General features: G+C 45.3%; 1 long non-coding RNA gene across 1 annotated transcript; it reads right to left on the reverse strand.

Annotated features, from left to right (window-relative positions):
* Positions 1-2171: 2171 nt before the first annotated feature.
* On the reverse strand, positions 2172-14354 carry LOC132814160 (uncharacterized). Its single transcript, XR_009644330.1, has 5 exons — positions 14287-14354; positions 13544-13650; positions 6910-7016; positions 4497-4587; positions 2172-2243 (listed from the first exon to the last, which is right to left on the reverse strand). It is a non-coding gene; the product is annotated as an uncharacterized LOC132814160 (long non-coding RNA).
* Positions 14355-17001: the final 2647 nt, after the last annotated feature.

Below are 17001 nucleotides of genomic sequence, written 5' to 3' on the forward strand. Positions count from 1 at the left end.
TATACCGAGATTTAATCCTAATGTAAAACATAGTAACTTAACCTACACACCCCTCAACTCACTGCTATCTATGTGCACGTCCTGCAGTCGCATAAATGTCCCCAATGATTTCGCTTCCACCACCACCACTGGTAACGCATTCCAAGCATTCACAACTCTGTGTAAAAAACTTACTTCGGACGCGTCCTTTATACCTTCCTCCTAATATCTTCATAGTATGACTTCTCAAACAAGTTAATCCTGCCCTGGGGAAAAGTCTCTGTACACCTCTCAGGTCTCCTCTCTTCCTCTTTTTCTCCAGAGAGAAAAGTCCGAGCTTATTCAAACTTTCTTCATACAGGAAGCCTTCCAGTCCAGGAAGCATGCCGGTAAACCTTGTTTGCACCCTCTCCAAAGCCTCTGTACATTTCCTGTAGTATTGAGACCAGGACTGGACACAAACTTCCAAGTGTGGTCTCACCTGGGACTTGTAGAGCTATAGCAAAACCTCACGGCTCTTAAACTCTATCTCCCTGTTAATGAAAGCCAAAAAAACATTTGCTTTGTTAACAACCCTATCCACTTGGTTGGCAACTTTGAGGGATTTATGTACTTGCACACCCAGATCCCTCTGTTCCTCCACACTGCCAAGAATCCTGTCTTTAATCCTATACTCAGCATTCAAGTTCGCATTTATCCAGCCATTTCTCAGCCCAGCTCTGCATCCTGTCTATGTTACGCTGCAGCCTGCAGTAGCCCTCTATATTATCGGCGACACTTCCAATCTTTGTGTCATCAGCAAATTTACTAAGCTAACCATCAACCTCCTCATCCAAGTCATTTATAAATCCTACAGACACCCAAGAACGGAGCTCTGCAGGACCCCACTCAACACTGTCCTCCAGACAGAATACTTTCCATCTACAACCACTCTCTGCCTTCTGTCAGCCAGCCAATTCTGAATCCGGATACCCAAATCTCCCTGTGTCCCATACTTCCTGACTTTATGGATAAGCCTACCATTGGGAAACCGAACAAAAGCCTTGCTGAAATCCATTTATAACAGATCCACTGTTCTGCAGTCGTTGACCTGTCTTGACACGTCCTCAAAGAACTCAATAATCACACTATGCTTTGACAAATTGTCATAAATTCTATCCCTCAGAATTATTTCCACAACTTTGCTGACAACAGATGTAAGACGGACTGGTCTGTAATTGCCACCTATTTCCCTATTTCCCTTCTTGAAAAGAGGAACAACATTCGCCTCCTTCTAATTCTCCGGGACGACTCCTGTAGAGTGAGGAGGCAAATATCCTCGCCAGCAGCTTAGCAACCTCCTTTCTCGCTTCCTGGAGCAGCCGAGGATAAATCTGGTCTGGCCATGGGGACTTATCAAGCTTAATGTTTTCCACAATTTCCAGCACATCAATTTCATCAATCTTGATCTGTCCTTGCTTTTCTAAATACATGTAAATCCTGTCCCTCAGGGTACCCTCTAACAACTTGTCTAGCACCGACGTCACGGTCACGCGTCTGTAGTTCCCGGGATTGTCCAAACCGCCTTCCGTAAACAGTAGCACCACATTAACCAACCCCCAGTCTCCTGGCTCCTCAGCTGTGACTATCAATAATACAAAAATCTCAGCAAGGGGCCCAGCAATCTCTTCCCTGGCTTCCTACAGAATTTTAGGGTACACCTGATCAGATCCTGGGGATTTATCCACCTTTATGTGTTTCAAGGTATCCAGTACCACCTTCTGTGTAATATGGACATTTTTCAAGATGTCACCATCTATTTCCCGACATTCCATAACTCCCATGTCCTTCTCCACAGTAAACAATGATGCCAAATACTGGTTTTGTCTCTCTCCCTCCAACTCCATCCTTAACCCCATTCGCCAAAGCTGTATCCTGTCCCCTTTTTGCCCTCCTGATTTCCCTCTTCAGTACACTCCTACTGCCTTTATACTCGAAGGATGTTTTGGATCGGTATAAATGCAAAATATTACATCTTGATTAAAAAAAAGGCAGGATTTACACTCATTAAAAGTCAGGCCATGAGAAGTGATATAGAACAAAGAGATCTCGGTGTTCAGATTTTTGAAGTATGTGTCACATGTGGACAGGGTGGTTAAAAAGGTGTTTAGCACATTTATCTTCATTGCTCAGACCTCAGAGGAGAGGAGTTGGGACGGGATGTTGAGGTTGTACAGGATGTTGGGGAGGCCTCTTCTGGAATACTGTGCCCAGTTCTGGTTGTGCTGTCATGGGAAGGATATTATTAAACTGGAGCGGGTTCAGAAGAGTTTTACCAGTAGGTTAATGGGAATGGATGGTTTGAATTTTAAGCAGAGTCTGGATAGGCTGGGATTTCTTTCACTGGAGCGTAGGAGGCTGAGGGGTGACCTTATTAGAGATTTATAAAATGCTGAAGACTATCAGTAATGTGAACAACAGGTGCCCTTTCCAGGAGGGGGTGCGATTCAAGACTGGGTACATACATTTTAAAGAGAGAGGAGGAAAGCTTTAAAACGACGTTTGGGATTTTATTTTTTTTGTTTTTGCATAGAGAGTGGTTCACATGTGGAATATACTTGCAGAGGATGTGGAAGCTGTGAATACAATTACAATTTCAGGGTAGCACAGTGGCTCAATGGATAGCAGGGCTGCCTCACAGCACCAGGGGCACAGGTTCAATTCCTGCATTGGGTGGCTGTCCATGTGGAGTTTGGATATTCCTCCCCATGTCAGCGTGTGTTCCTCCAGGTGCTCCCATTTCTTCCCACAAGCCACAGATATACAAGGTAGGTGAACTGGCCGTGCTCAATTGCCCATCGTGTTCAGGGATTATTGGGTTTAGTGAATTAGTCAGGGGTATATGTAGAGTAAAAAGGGTAGGGGAATGGGATTCTAAAGAGGAAAAAACATTTGGACCCGTATATCGATCGGGAATGCTAGGATGGATTTGGACCAAGTGAAGGCAAATGCGATTAGTTCAGATCAAAATTATGGTCAACACGGACTGGTTGGACCACAGGGTCTGTGTCAGTGCTGTATAACTTTATGACTCTTACGCTCCTACCTCTGTAAATTCCTGTGTGCTCGGAACTCTCCCTGTCAATGCCACCTCATCCAGCCTTACAACTCTTCCATATCTCAATAATTCCTCTCCAGCCTCAAACCCCAAAAATTTCTATCATAAATATCTATCTTTGTAACATCCTCCATCCTCAGAATACTTTCCAACTTTCATGCCCTCCAGATTTATTATGCTCCCTATCTCTAATCCCCTCCCCTCTCTGAAAACTTTGCGATATGTGCCTTTCTTTATTTCCAGCCTCCAGGACACCCAATTTTTATTTCTCACTTGATGATGGCCCTTTCTGATTCCTGAGCTGAGCTTCTGAATTTCATCTTAAAACTCTCCGTCTCACTTACCTCCCAAAAACATCGACCAACCATGTGTCATCTATTCTAGTATCACCTTTTCTGACCCGATGTCCAATGGAGCCTGTCATATTCCTGTCATAAACATCTCAGCTGTATACAGAACAGAAAAATACTCTGGTGATCCATCTGTGAGAAAGGAAACTACCACCGAACTATCCTGATCTATTTTCCAGTACTTGTGGAAAAGTCTCCTCTATCATGGCATCACAAGTGCACACTAAATACATCTTAAATGTTTTTGGGATTTGTGTCTCCCACCCTTACAGACAGTGAGGTTTAGTGCAACTGTTGTTCTATAATGACATTACCCACAGGAACACAGAGCAGCTGGGTCTGTGCAAACCAGAGATCGCCCACACATTGGGAAGGATGGCAGGATCCTTGAGAGGGGGCACAGGAGATTTACCAGGATGGTTCAAGGCATGGGGGATTTTAGTTGCAGGAACATGGGTGTTAATGGTACAGATCAAGAATATCCATCTACAATAGATGGACTCTCCTTTCTAACCTCTCCCCTTGCCTGGGCTGGGTAACCTTCAGGTTAAACCCACCACCAGACATTTCTCCCTAATGAGAGAGCAGTCCTATGGTCTGGGAGGACAATGCTGCCTTTCCCTTTTACACAGTGATGTGACTGTACCCCGGGGGTGGGGAGAGGGAATGCTGAAGGTGGGGGATGGGACACCACTCAGGCACAGTGCTTTGTCCTGGAGGATGTTCACTTTCTTTAATATTGTTGGGGGCTGCACTGATGCAGGCAAGTGGAGAATGTTCCAACACAATCCTGATGTGTACCTTAGAGAGAGCAAACAGACATTGGGGAATCAGGGGTTTGGGGAAACTGAGGTTGTTCTCCTTGTAGCAGAGGAAATTGTGGGTGCCCTGTGACAGAGGGGTTTACAGAAATTATACATTAGAATAATCAACCTTACACTCATCAGCTCATCATAAACTGTTGACAAGACATATATGAAAGACTTGGGGGAGATCTATTGACAGGATGGTTTGATTGAAAGGAGAACTTTTATGCATCAAATAGGAATGAGCTGGAACACAATACTCACAACTAAATGCAAATATCCAGGTCCTGATGAATTGAGTAATTCTGTCAGAGTTTGGTGTTACAAATACTGAGGTTACCATCTGAATGTCCACCTGTAATACAAGTTTATAAAATCCGTCACTGTCAGATCAGGTTAGAAACCCGCACCATCCCCTCCTCTGGCCCAGGATGACTGGACACATTACCCCTTGTGGAGGTCAGCAGTCAGTTCAGGGGGAAATCTATGTGGGTTTCTATCAGTTTCCATCTTGGGACTTCATGTGACTGAACAGGGCAGATCTTTGACACATGGGAGAGAATGTTCCAAGTGTTAGTGAGATGTGGAGAGCAGGATTTGCTGCTTCTTCTTTCCTTCTGTGCTGCCGCTGTGCCTCATCAATAACACATGGCGGGGGGGGGGGGGGGTGAAAGGCTCATGCAGCTTCAGGGGCAAGTTGTCACCATTCTGACCAGATAGGCAGTAAGCTCCTCCCAGTCATTCCATAGAGTATCCCTTAAAAGACAGGAACTCTGCATGCTTCCCACTGCCCAGTGTTCCCAGGAAAAGTTTAGAAGAATGATGGGGAAAATCTCCTAGGAAAGGCATAACAGTAAAGTTCCAAAAGGATTATAAACAGTTTACACAGAGGGATTCATTGGAGAAGTGGGCAACAAGTTGGCAAATGGAGTATCACTTGGGAAAATGTGAAGTTGTTCATTTTGGAGGAGATAATAAAAAGAACAGAGGACTATTTAATTGGGGAAACTGTAGAAAGCTGCACCACAAAGGGAGCAAGAGGTAAATGTGGAGGGAACAAAGCAAGTTAGCACAAAGTTACACCAGGTCATCAGGAAGGGGAATGGAATATTGCTCCTGATTTCAAGGGATTTGCAGTATAAGAGTTTGAAGTATATACCTGAGAGCAACTTTATACAGTGTGAGTGAGACCACATCTGGAGTAATGAGAAGTTTTGGTCCCTTTATTTAAGGTAATACATCACTTCATCGGAGGCATTCAGAGAAGGTTGACTGGGATGATCCTTGGTTTGAAGGGATTCTCTTTTAAGAAAAGGCTGAAGAAGTCGGGACTCTACTCACTCGATTTGGGAAGAATGAGAAGTGAACTCTTTCAAACATATCGGCTTCCTACGGGCGAGGGGGAGACAAGCAACATTTTACAGATTGGAATTCCTGCTGCTTGGGATTGTGTAGATGTCTGATCAGAAGGTCACCTTGGGGTCAGAATAGCAGAGCAATATTGTGAAGAGTGTAGTTTTGCCTCAGTTCCCAGTGAGAGAGGGGGAGGCTCTGCAGTAAGGGAAAGGAATTTGTAATAGCAACTGAAGGCAATGGGTTGAACCATTGCAATGTTTCATTGGAGGAAATTGCAGCTAATCGAGTAGTGGGAGTGTGGCAAACAGTTTGATAACAGAATAACAGTGGAGCAATGGGGAGGGATGATGGGGAGGTAGAGCTGGACATGGTCAGTGTACATGTGAAACCTAACAGTGGTTTTGGACGATGTCACCTCCTGGCAGTATGTAGGTGAGAAACTGAAGGGACCAAGGATAGATCTTTGAGTTACACCAAATACAAGGAATTCAGAAAGCAAAGGGAGAGTGGAGATGGAGAAGGATTTTCCAACAACCTTGAAGTCAAATATTAGTTAGTAGCAGAATGGGTGAGCAGGACATAACTAGAAAAGACAGACAGAACAAGGAACAATATCTGTGAATGGGTGAGGGGGAGTGATGATGATGATGATGATGAGGAGGAGGAGCCTGACTCTTCATTCTATTTCTCCATTCGTGAGATAACCCAACCCCACCCTAGTCTCAGCTCATTTGCTGAAATACTTGTCCATCCCTGTGTTATCTCCAGACTCCATTATCCAAACACACTCCTGGCCAGCCTCCCACATTCAACTTACATATAATCTCAAGAATATCTTAAACTCTACTGCCCAAGTGTTTGCTTGCTCTATAACTTGTTGATCCAACAAAAGGCTCCCGTTTATAAGCAACTTCAAATTCTCACTCAATGTACTTCCTGGCTGTGAACATCCCTGTCTCCCTGCACCACACAACCTGTGAGATCTCGACAACTCATTTTCTGTCAGACTCCCAACGATGTGTTTATTCATTGCTTCACCGGATTGGCTGTTTCTACTGTTGCCAAGGCAACACGGTCTGGAATTCCTATCCTAACCCTTTCATATCTGTTTTTCTCCTTTAAGGTATTCCTGAAAACCTGCTTATTTGGCAATTCTTTTGATCACCTGACCTAATATACCCATCTGTTGCCTAATGTCAGAAATTATCAATAATATTTCTGTGAAATTATAAAAATGATAAAAATACGAACTGTTGTTGATTTGCACATACATTTGCAACTTTTCTCTGTCGCTGAGTGAATAATCTGTAACATCTCTTACCCAACCACATTGTGGGAGCACCTTCACCACACAAACTGCAGCTGTACAAGGAAGTCAAACATCACCCTCTCCCCAGGCAATGGGGCTTTGGCATTAATCACTGGGATCTGTGGAAGGAGAAACACAGTTGATATTTCAGGGAGTGCTAAATGCATTACAGGGAATGAAAATGTTGCAGAATTTGATGGTCAGAAATGGAAGGAAAATGCAGTCTTTTGTTGTAAAAAGGAATTATTCACTGGCAAAGTGATTGTGGAAAATTCAGACCGTTTAGAGAGCAGCACGTTGTCAGGGGTTGGGCAACAGAGGAAAGTTAACTTACAAAAGGTGTGTGAAAGGAACAGTAAAACACCCTGTTTCCCAACACTTTAACTCCCCTTCCCGCTCCACCAAGGACATGCAGGTCCTGGGCCACCTCCACCGCCAAATCCCAGGCATCTGATGCCTGGAGGAAGAACGCCTCATCTTCTGTGTTCGGATCCTCCAACCACATGGGATCAATGTGGATTTCACCAGTTTCCTCATTTCCACTCCCCCCCATCTTATCCCAGATCCAGCCTTCCAACTCTGCACCACGTTCTTGTCCATCTTCCTTCCCACCGATTGGCTGCTGCCTGACCTGCTGTGCTTTTCCAGCATCACACTCTGACATTGAAAACACCCTGACTCTGACACTCTAAACCCTGCCCTATCACTCCCTGCCAGGCAAAGCTGTGCATGTGTCCCCCTGCAGCTTGCCCCTCACAAAGTTGGCTGCCACACACATGTCCCATGAACCACTGCCCCCAATAAAGGTGGCGGCGCTCACTCGCACCATTCACCATTTGAAGCATTTTCCCGTTTGCCACAAACACGGTCCTGGGAATTTCAGATTGGTGTTTTCCGATGTGCACTAAGTTCTGTAAAACGTCTCAGCACGTTCCATTAAAATGTCCTTCTCTTCCTGGTCAATGTGTCTTTCCTTAACCGTGCCCTGCACCTTCACACATTCCCAATGCCTTGGTCACAACACACACTGTGCTGCCAGTGAAGCTAATCACGTGGTTGCTTATAGCCACGCCCCTCATTCACTCCGATTGGTTGGAGGACCGACAGGCACTGCCTGGTCTTCCAGTCCCAGCCCCATCTTCTTATAAGAGGTATAAGAGTGAGGGTTCATTCCTGTTTCTCCTGATGTCAGACATTAACAACAACTACCTGCATTTTATGGAGCCTTTCACACTGACAATTCTCCTAAAGTGTTTCACGAATGCTGATTAAAGAGAACAACGTTAAGATACATATTAAAGGAGGACAGAGGGGGTTAGGAAATATATTCAAGAGGTTTTTTTTAGATTAGATTACTTACAGTGTGGAAACAGGCCCTTTGGCCCAACAAGCCCACACCAACCCTCTAAGAGCAACCCACCCAGACCCAATCCCCTACATCCAACACTACGGGCAATTTAGCATGGCCAATTCACCAATCTGCACACTTTTGGACTGTGGGAGGAAACCGGAGCACCCGGATGAAACCCACATAGACACGGGGAGAATGTGCAAACTCCACACAGACAGTTGCCTGAAGTGGGAATTGAACGCGGGTCTCTGGTGCTGTGATTCAACAGTGCTAACCACTGTGCCGCCCATCTGCAGCTCCAATCGTGGAGTGATGCATGTGGGGAACAACTTACAACGGAGACAGTTAGTGGTTAACCACAGCTTAACAACCCCACGTCCTAGCCCCCTACCCCACACACTAGGCCTTGTTCTCACAGCCTGTCATTACACACTACCTATGGTTAGCCATTAATAGTCTCCATTAACAGCTAATCACCCTCCCCCAGCCAGATCGTTATCTACTCCTTTATCCAACCGTTCTTCTCGCTCTATCCCTACCTGTCCTTTACTCCTTACATCCTCCCCTAAACCCTACCTTCTGCATATAAACCAACATTTGTTCTCACAGTAACATCAGCTGTGAGGAAGGGACACCAGATCTGAAACGTTAACTCTGATTTCTCGTCACAGATGCTGCCAGACCTGCTGAGCTTCTCCAGAACCTCCTGGTTGTTGTTTCTGATTTACAGCATCTGCAGTTCTTTTGGTTTTAATTTACCAGGAGTTTGTAATTCAGGTCCAACAGCCCCTGTCCCAGTCTCTGCTGTCTCTCCCACCCCCACCCAGTGACACTGCACCTGCACAGCTCATGGACAGGTGTTGTCTTGCTGGCCACACCCCTCATTCACTCCCATTGGCTGCAGGACCGCACAGACTCTCCTCCCATTGGTCTGGAGCTGCCATCAATCAAGCCATCCTCCATTGTGAGGTGAGTGGTGGGCTCCTCGCTCTCTCTGCCTTGGGATGAGCTTCATCATTCACAGTGAATGGGGCAGTATCACAGAGCACAGGGGCTGGGGGCTATTCAGCCCATTGGGGCTGTACGCTCTCCGTCTGGAGATGCTGCAAATCCGTCCCAACTCCCCTCGCATTTACCCACAGCCTCCCAATCTTTCCGTAAAAAGTAAAATTGCAAATCTGTTTGAGAACACCTGATGAATCTGTGTCCACCCGCTGTTCAGACTGTTCCAGATGCTCAGAATGTTCTCAGTAAAATATAGGTCACATATTCACATTATTTTCCATTTAACTTCAAGTAGTTACTAATATTGTGACACTGTTAACAATTCCCCTCTCTCTGCAAATTAAAATATCCTAGAAATAAATTTGCACCTGGTCGCAATCACTGCTTAACCTTCTCAGATCCAAGAATTATCTGTGCTGAGATGTACAGCTCAGAAACAATGGACCAATTCGCCCATGCCAACTAGGAATCCTAAACTAACGGAGTCCCACTTGCCAGCTATTGGTCTGAATTCCTCAAAACCCTTCCTAATCATGTACCCAATCGGGTGCCTTTGAAATGTTGTAATTGTATCAGTCTCCACTACTTCATCTGGCAGCTCATTCCATTCACACACCACACTCAGCTTGAAAACGTTGCCCCTTTGATCCTTTTAAATCTTTGCCATCTCAACTTAAACCCACGAGGTCTTGTTTTTGGACTCATCTAACCTTAGGGAAAAAAAGACCCCAGCTGTTCACCATATCCACACCCCTCGTGATTTTATAAATCTCCCAAACGTCACCTCTCAGTCTTTGATTCTCAAGGAAAATTAACCCCAGCCTATTTAGCCTCTGTGTTGCCCAAATCCTCCAACTGTAGCAAATCTTTGTAAATCTTGTCTGAACCATTTCAAGTTTCACAACATCCTTCTCAGAACAGGAACATTCGAACTGAAAACGGAATTCCTGAAATGGCTTTATCATAGAACAAAGAACATAGAAAAATACAGCGCATACAGGCCCTTTGGCCCTCGATGTTGCGCCGACCCAAGCCCACCTAACCTACACGAGCCCACTACCCTCCATTTGCCTATCCAATGCCCGTTTAAATGCCCATAAAGAGGGAGAATCCACCACTGCTACTGGCAGGGCATTCCATGAACTCACGACTCGCTGAGTAAAGAATCTACCCCTAACATCTGTCCTATACCTACCTCCCCTTAATTTAAAGCTATGCCCCCTCGTAATAGCTGACTCCATACGTGGAAAAAGGTTCTTAAAGTCAAATTTCCTATCCAGCCACAATATGACGTCCCAGCTTCTGTATTCAATGCATTGACCAATAAATATAAGCATACCAAACACCACCTTCACTACCTGCCGACCTGCGACTCTACATTCAAGGCACAATATACCTCTTTTTTCAGCAACACCCCCCAGGAACTTACCATTAAATGCATTAAGTCCTGTCCTGATTTGCCTTACCAAAATGCAGCAGCTCACATTTGTCTAAATTGAACTCCATCTGCCATTCCTCACTCGAATGGCCCATCTGATCAAGATCCTGTTGTATTCTAAACTAACCTTCTTCACTGTCCACTGCACCTACAATTTTGTATTTTCTGTAAACCTTCCTCATATATTCACGTTTATTTAAGGACCCAATATCCATTCCTGCAGCACACTGCTTTTCAGAGACTTCCAGTCCACAAAGCAACCCTTCATCACCACCCACTGTCTCCTCCCTTCAAGCCTGTTTTGTATCCAAATAGATAGTTCTCCCTGCATTCCATGTTATCTAACCTTGCTAACCAGTCTGCTCTGTGGAACCTTGTTCAATGCCCATATAGTTCCTGAGATGCTGCCTGGCCTGCTGTGCTTTGACCAGCAACACATTTTCAGCTGTGATCTCCAGCATCTGCAGACCTCATTTTTTTACTGTCTTCATCAATCTTCCGAGCACTTCTTCAAAATAAAACTCAATCAGGTTAGAGCGACAATTTCCCACGCACAAAGCCGTGCTGACTCTCTAATCATTCCTTGTCTTTCCAAATACATGTAAATCCTGTCCCTCAGAATCCCTTCCAACAACTTGCCTGCCACTGACTTCAGGCTCACTGTTCTCGTGTTCCTTGGCCTTTTGTTACCACCATTTTTTTTTAAAAAAAGAATGGCACCCGTCTTCCAGTACCTCACCTGTCACGAACGATAAAACCAATATGTCAGGGAGGGGCCGAGCAATCACTTCCCGAGCTTCCCACAAATTTCTGGAATACACCTGATCAGGTCCCAAGGCTTTATCCACCTTGATGCAATTTAAGACATCCTGAAACTCCTCCTCTGTAACAGACACTTTTCAAGTTATCACTATTCATTTCTCCAAACTCTCCAGCTTCCACATCCGTCTCCAGTGAAAAAAAGACATGGAATATTAGAGGTGCGAGGTAGGAGCGAAGGACTTCTGGGAAGGTGAGTCTAACTCAGTAGCTGATAGAGTAGCTCAGACTGAGCTGTCTCAGTCCTCAAGGACAGAACTGTTCAAATGGGGTTTGCAGCAGGTGGTGAGGGAACCAGCAAGAGGGAAAAAGATACTACACCTTATCGTTATGAATCTACCAGCTGCAAATACATCTGTCCATGACAGTATCGGTAAGAGCGACCATCACACAGTCCTTTTGGAGACAAAGCCTCGCCTTAAAGTTGAGAAAAAACCTCCCTTGTGCTGAGTGGTACTATCACCGTGCTAAATGGGACAGATTTAGGAACTCAAACTGGATCCTTCTGAGGCACTGTGGGATAACAACAGCAACAGAACAATCTGTACTCTCCTGGGTTTGTACATCCTGCACTCACTCATCACAATGGACAGGAAAGGAGGGCATGCCATGAGCAGCACCAGGCATACCTAAAAATGAAGGGCCAACCTGGTGAAGCTACCAAGCAGGACTATCTGCATATCAAACAGCATCAGGAGCAAGCAACAGAGCTAAGTGATCCTACATCCAATGGAGTGGATCAGGGCTCTGCAGTTCTGCCACACCCAGTTGTGAATGGTAATAGACAATTAAACAACTAGTTGCCGGAAGCACCACAGATATCCCCACCCTTACTGATGGAGGGGTTTCAAACATCCATGCAAAAGATAAGATGACAGCATTTGCAGCAATTTACAGCCAGATGCAAAATGGGATGATCCATCTCAGCCTTTTCCAGTGGTTCCTAACGTCACAGATGTGAGCTTTAAGCCAGTTCGATTTAGTTTGAATAATATCAACAAAATGGTTAAGTAGTGTAAAGGCTACGGGTCCTGCTAACATTCTGGCAATAATACTGATAGCTTGTGCTCCAGAACTTGCCACCCACCAAACCACGTACCGCTCCATCACTGGAATCTACCAACAATGTGGAACATTGCCCAGTGATGTTCAAATAAAAACACAGGGCAAATCCAATCCAGGCAATTTCCCTCCATCAGTCCAACTCGATCAGCAGTAAAGTGATGGAAGTAGTCATTAGCAGGATGACCAAGCAGCAGCTGCTCAGCAACAGCCAGCTGAGTGACACTCATTCTAGGCTCCACCAGGGCCACTCAGCTCCCGATTGTGTTACCGCCTGATTCACAACATGACAACCAGCTGAATCCCAGAGGTGAGGTGAGGGGGACAGCCCAGTCCCACTCCAACACCACTATTTCTAGCTGATTCTATCCTTGTCTCAGCTCATATACTCTCATCCATTGTGTGTTATCTCCAGATTTAATTATCCAAACACACTCCTAGCCAGCCTCCCAAATTCAACCTCTCTGTAATCTCAAGAAAAATTGAAAACTGTCACCCATGTGCTCACTTCTCCCAAAACATGTTGATCCATCAAAAGGCTCCTATTCATAAGCAACAACAATTTAGAAAACTCACTCTTCATATAATTCCTGGCTGTGATCATCCCTAGCTCCCTTCACCACACATCCTTTGAGACCTCGACAACCCATTTTCTTCGAGACTCCCAATGATTTGTTAATTCATTATTTCAATTGTTTTGCTGATTCTACAGTTGCTAAAGCACCATGGTCTGGAATTTGCAGACAAAACCTCACAGGTCTGCTTTCCACTTTTAAGACATCCCTCAAAACCTACTTTTTGGCAATGCTTTTGATCACCTGACCTAATATCTCTGGCCTTATATCTAAAGTTCTCAATAGTATTTTTGTGAAATTATAAGCATGATAATAAAATTACAAACTGTTCTTGATTTGGACATTATCTTCAAATCATCACTGTTGCTGTAAATGAATAATCTGTAAATCTCTTACCCAACCACATTGTGGGAGCACCTTCACCACACAAACTGCAGCTGTACAAGAAAGTCAAGCATCACCCTCTCCCCAGGCAACAGGGCTTTGGCATTAATCACTGGTATCTGTGGAAGGAGAAACACAGTTGATGTTTCAGGGAGTGCAAAACGGATTACAGGGAATGAAAATGGTGCAGAACTTGATAGTCAGAAATGGAAGGAAAATACACTTGCTTATTGGAAAAAGGAATTCTTGACTGTCAAAAATATTCAAGATAAAAGTAATCTGATAATAGAGCAGCACATGGTCAGGGGCTGGACCACAGTGAAAAACTCATTTACAAAGGGTGTATAAAAGTAATAATACAGTATTAAACAGACCAAACATACCCCCATGGTTGGAGACTGAGGAAGCTGGACATTGACAAAGTGGTCCTGAGGGAGCCCAGAGGTGAATCAGAGCAGGATTGGCTGCTGTCATCACAATGACTCTGTACCAGAGAGAGGCTGCACATGCGCCTGGCTGCACCGTGCCCCCTACAAAGATGGCGGCTCCGCACGTGTCCAGTGAATCGTTGTCCCGAATAAAGATGGCGGCGCTCACTCAGGCCTGCAGCCGCTGAGGCAATTCCCCATTTACTGCAAACACGGGACTGGGACATTCAAATTTGTGTTTTCCGACGTGCACAATTTGTTTGTAAAACCTCTCCGCTCATAGCAACACAGTTTTTTTCCCATTTTCCTGTTTATTTCTTTCCTTACCGTCTCCTTTCTCTCCATAACTTCCCGAGCTTTCATTACAGAGACTCTGTCGGGCGCGAGGGTGATCACATGGTTTATATTAGCTCCGCCCTTCATTCACTGTGATTGGTTGGAGGACTAACCTCCCTCTAGGTCCTCCTGCTCCGCCCACCGTCCTTTCATTGGTCCGGTGCTGACATCAATCACCCGGGGTCACTGTTGGCTGGAGCATGCGCAGTATGTCCTGCTTGTGCTGAGATGTTGGGTCATGTGATGGGAGGTAACAACAATGAGTGCAGATGCTGGAACCCAGATTCTGGGTCAGTGGTGCTGGAAGAGCACAGCAGTTCATGCAGCATCCAAAGGGCAGAGAAAAAGCCCTTCATCAGGAATAAAGGCAGTGAGCCTGAAGCGTGGAGAGATAAGCGAGAGGAGGGTGGGGAGAAAGTAGCATAGAGTCCAATGGGTGAGTGGGGGAGGGATGGAGGTGACAGGTCAGGGAGGAGAGGGTGGAGTGGATAGGTGGGAAAGAAGACAGGCAGGTAGGACAAGTCCGGACAAGTCATGGAGACAGTGCCGAGCTGGAAGTTTGAACTAGGGTGAGGTGGGGGAAGGGGAAATGAGGAAACTGTTGAAGTCCACATTGATGCCCTGGGGTTGAAGTGTTCTGAGGCAGAAGATGAGGCGTTCTTCCTCCAGGCATCTGGTGGTGAGGGAGCGGCGTGAAGGAGGCCCAGGACCTCCATGTCCTCGGCAGAGTGGGAGGGGGGAGTTGAAATGTTGGGCCACGGGGCAGTGTGATGGATTTGTTGGGGTGTCCTGGAGATGTTCCCTGAAGCACTCTGCTAGGAGGCGCCCCCAGTGTAGAGGAGACCACATCAGGAGCAACGGATACAATAAATGAAATTAGTGGATGTTAGGTAAAACTTTGATGGATGTGGAAGGCTCCTTTAGGGCCTTGGTTAGAGGTGAGGGAGGAGGTGTGCGCACAGGTTTTACAGTTCCTGCGGTGGCAGGGGAAAGTGCCAGGATGGGAGGGTGGGTGTCGGGGTGCGTGGACCTAACCAAGTAGTCACGGAGGTAATGGTCTTTGCAGAAGGCGGGAAGGGGTGTGGAGGGAAATATATCCCTGGTGGTGGGGTCTTTTTGGAGGTGGCTGAAATGTCGGTGGATGATTTGGTTTATGCGAAGGTTTATAGGGTGGAAGGTGAGCCCCAGGGGCGTTCTGTCCTTGTTATGGTTAGAGGGGTGGGGTGTGGAGGGCGGAGGTGCTGGATGTGGACGAGATGTGTTGGAGGGCATCTTTAACCACATGGGAAGGGAAATTGCAGTCTCTAAAAAAAGAGGCCATTTGGTGTGTTCTCTGATGGAACTGGTCCTCCTGGGAGCAGATATGACAGAGAAGGAGGAATTGGAAAATGGGATGGCATTTTTGCAAGAGGTCGGGTGGGTTGAGAGTTTACTGAGGGTAAGAATTCCCTTTGCGTGAGCTCTGCAGTAGATTTCCTTTATTCATGGAGGGAATTGCCTTCCTACTCATTACTGTATAGCTGTGACTGATGAATCAATGCCATCTGAATCAGTACATAAACACCCCATTTTCACAACATCTGAGATCTTTAGCACATTGTATCACGCTCTTCTTTGGAGACAAATAAAATGAAACGGAGCCTCAAGGAATCGGAGCAGGCATAGGCAATTCATCCCTTTCAGCTTGTTCCCCCATTCTGTCAGATCATGGCTGGGCCAACCCAGACCTCAACACCTCTTTTATGCTTGATCCGCATAGCCCTCAACTGCTCAATATTTCAAAACTCTATCTACCCTTTTTAAAATAATTTGAGATAGAATCATAGATTCCCTACTGTGTGGAAACAGGCCCTTCCGCCCAACAAGCCAGAACAACACTCCGAAGAGTAACCCAACCATTCCCCTCCCACATTTAACTTTCACAAAAGTTTGGGTGAGAAAATTCTAGCCATTCACTGAGAGAAAAAAATCTTTACTTTTTCTAAAATGAATGTTCCCTTGTTTGAGACTTCACTGGTGCTGGAAGATCTAGTCAACGTCCACCCTGTCAAGCTCCTCAGAATCTTGTTTCCATAACATCATCCCTGCTTATCTATTCTTGATAGGTCAACCCTTTCATGCTTGAAGCAGCTAAGTGAATCTGTTTTGAATGGTCTCCGATGTTGGTTTATCCTTTATTAAATATGGGAGCTAACATTGTATACAGCACTGCAAGTGAGGACTCAGCAACAGCCAGTGTGGTTAACCAATCCTCAATCCATGCTAATGCATTACCCCGATACCATGAGCTCCTCAATTGTGCAATTCACTTTTATGTAGCTACCTATCATTTGCATTTTTAAATTCCAAATACAGAACATCATTGGATTGCCCTGCTAGTTATCTCCTCAATGAACTGTCGCAAATTTGTCAAATATACTTTCTCTTTCACAAAACCCAGTCTACCATGTTTAATGATAAGCTTTTCTAACTGTCCTGCAATTTCTTACTTTAATATTTGACTCTGTGGATTCTTTCAGTAGATTTGCTAAGTATGATTCCCCTCTCTTAAATCCATGCGGACTCTGTCCAATCCTGTCACTGTTCAGTAAGAAACTTGAGTGTACTCCAATATAGTTAGTAAATGTATCTGTAGTTATTTCTAAAAATTGATTACTTATAAATGCTGGACCCAAGCAACATCAATGAATTTGTGACTCTGAGTTT

This window comes from Hemiscyllium ocellatum, unplaced genomic scaffold (genome assembly GCF_020745735.1).
Source record: "Hemiscyllium ocellatum isolate sHemOce1 unplaced genomic scaffold, sHemOce1.pat.X.cur. scaffold_703_pat_ctg1, whole genome shotgun sequence".
Classification (NCBI taxonomy): Eukaryota; Metazoa; Chordata; class Chondrichthyes; order Orectolobiformes; family Hemiscylliidae; genus Hemiscyllium; species Hemiscyllium ocellatum.